Source organism: Dasypus novemcinctus, chromosome X (assembly GCF_030445035.2).
Source record: "Dasypus novemcinctus isolate mDasNov1 chromosome X, mDasNov1.1.hap2, whole genome shotgun sequence".
NCBI lineage: Eukaryota > Metazoa > Chordata > Mammalia > Cingulata > Dasypodidae > Dasypus > Dasypus novemcinctus.
In genome coordinates, this window is record NC_080704.1 from 118,068,116 (window position 1) to 118,070,859 (window position 2,744).

At 39.8% G+C, this 2,744-nt stretch overlaps 1 pseudogene; it reads left to right on the forward strand.

The window, feature by feature from the left end:
- Nucleotides 1-1,524: 1,524 nt before the first annotated feature.
- On the forward strand, nt 1,525-2,423 carry LOC101417109 (homeobox protein NANOG pseudogene; annotated as a pseudogene).
- The last annotated feature ends 321 nt before the right edge of the window (nt 2,424-2,744 follow it).

Below are 2,744 nucleotides of genomic sequence, written 5' to 3' on the forward strand. Positions count from 1 at the left end.
GCAGATTTCTTTGAGGAAGCCAGCTTCTTTGCAATCAGGCCAGGGCAGAAAGCCTTGGGAAAAAACTGCAAAAGTCCATTGCTGACCTTTTCATACAGTTTTTGCACTTTCTGTATGCATTCAAGTTTGTTTTACTTTAGAAAACACATTATTTTACTGAATATTATCACAATAATTTTACAACTTGCTATATACTAGTTCTGTCCTGCATATCTACATTTCTGATTTTATAAAACTAACCATTTTATTTTAGGACAAAATACACCTTATTAAATTTCAGTTAGCATTCCCACAAACTTTTCTACCTTTTTCAGTATTTGCTTAACTTTTGCATCTTTCATTTTATCCTTCTTCTTTTTTCTTTTTTCCTTCCTTTTCCTTTCTTTTTCTATTTTCCTTCTTTCCTTTCTTTTTTCCTTCCTTTTTCTCTCTCTTTTTTCTCTTTTCATTCCTTTCTCTTTTTCTTTTTTGATCATACACACACACACTGACATTGAACAAATACAAAAGCCATTCCAAATCTGTTAATCTAGAATTTCTTCATTGCTTCCTTTTATAATTCAACATTTCTTTTCCAGTTTTCCTCCTCTCAATTTCTTAATCTCTTTCTGTAGCCAAGCCATACTTGCTTTATGATACCATGCTTGAACAAGTTCTATAGTTCAGATAATTTGATGTAAAGCCATTCTAGTCTTTGGAATGAGACCCAGCCATGCAATTTTCAGCATCCGTCCCTCCATCTGCATAACCGGAGGTTCTGGGTTCCACAGGAACTTTCATCATCTCTTGGTGTTCATGGTATGGCTTTATGTGACGAGCTGGTACCCACACAGGATGTTCTCCATCTCCTGGGGAAATACAAGCAAACCCTTGAGGACTTCAAAGGCTTTCCAAACCACTCAGGGCTCTGCATCATTACACCAACTTTAGTTTCACTAGAGGTGATCCTTCTTCACTTCAAGTACCTGGTCTGGCCCCAGTTGCTGTGAGCCTTCTTCCCTTCATGCTCCATGTTGGGTGCCAGTTGCTGAGAACCAGCTCAGCAATAGGTTTGCTCAAAGGGAAGGCAACACAGAACTTAAAGAAATAATGAACAAAGAGAAACACAAAAGAGGAACCAAGGACGGAACCAGGGGGCTTGCAGCTTCTGAAACGGAGAGCCTCGACCCCAGTTTCTGCATCATATTTATTAGGAACTCCAAAGCAGCTGTTCCTCATCAGCATGGCAACATTTACAATAATTGGGGACAAGTGCAACAAATAGGGAACAGGTAAGCCATTTTCCCACAACAGTCATGGTGTATAATTGTTTTGATGTTTTGTTGAATACGATTAACAGGCTGCATTGGGCTGGTTGGCTATTGTTACTGTGAAGGGGATCCCCTTTGCAGGGTCTTTTAATACTTACATACCTATAGGTCTTCTTATTTCTCTAAGATCTTCCACCCAAATAGTCTTTAACCATGCTTTGGTCATTCTCACCATCTAGGACTTCAATTTTTCCCCCTCCTTCTCCTCAATAAAATGAGTGTGGACCTAGCTTCTCCCCAAAGCCTTCCTTGCCCTGAAGCATCTGATTGTATGGAGTCTTCACCAATGCCTAAGATTTATAAGGCAGAAGAAAATTATGCATACTTGCAAACGCCATCTGCTGAGCTGCACCAGCCAGAGATAGTCTCTTCTCTTCCTTCCTCCATGAACCTGTTCATTCAGGATAGCCCTGATTTTCCCACCAATCCCAATGTAAAACTACATGCTTCTGTAGAGAAGAGCACAGCAAAGTAGGAAGATGAGGGCCAGGTTAAGAAACAAAACATCAAGAATGTGTTTTCTCAGGCCTAGCTGTGTATACTCAATGATAGATTTCAAAGAGAGAAATACCTCGGCCTCCAGCATATGCAAGAACTTTCTAACATTCTAAACTTCATTTACAAAAGATTAAGACCTGGTTACAGAACAAAAGAATGAAACATAAGAGGTGGCAGAAAAATGCCAACTGGTCAAAGAGTGGCAACAATGTGACTAAGAAGATCTCAGCACCTACCTGATACCTGGGACTATACTCTTCCTATTCCCAAGGGTGCTCGGTGAACACTTCTAGTAACCTTACAATGTGGAGCAACCAGACCTGGAACAACCAGACTCAAGGCAGCCATTCTTGGAACAGCCAGTCTTGGAGCAACCATTCCTGGAACAACCGGGCTTGGAAAAATCAGTTCCAGAACAGTGGAGAGGAATCCGTGTAGCCCTAAATCCAATTCCAGCAAAATTCTCCTTCCAGTGATTTGGAGTCCGTCTTGGGAAGTGCTGGGGAAAGCCATAATATAATATAACAAACTTTTAAGTACTTTAATACCACCCAGACCATGGATTTATTTCCATATTATTACTCCATGAACAGACAGCCCGAAGATGTATGGTAATGTGGGTGAAGATGGGTATATAATCCTATCTCGACAGAACCTGCATTACATCCTTCCTTGCAGAATTTTCTTGAGAGTTGTGAATCTGACTTTATCCTAGTTTTCATTGTGTAGCTGGGGATGGGAGTGGGTGTGTTTAATCAGAGTCTAATCAGAGATTACAAAAACTCAAGCCAGATTTATGTTGTCCAAAGCAGCCAAGGTAAAGGTAAGATGTTTGTGGCTATACAGAACTAGATATAATACATAATACTTGGATATTTTTAGGATCTAGACTCAAGAATAGGAATTAAAAGTATAAAGATGTGTGGAGTATTCATT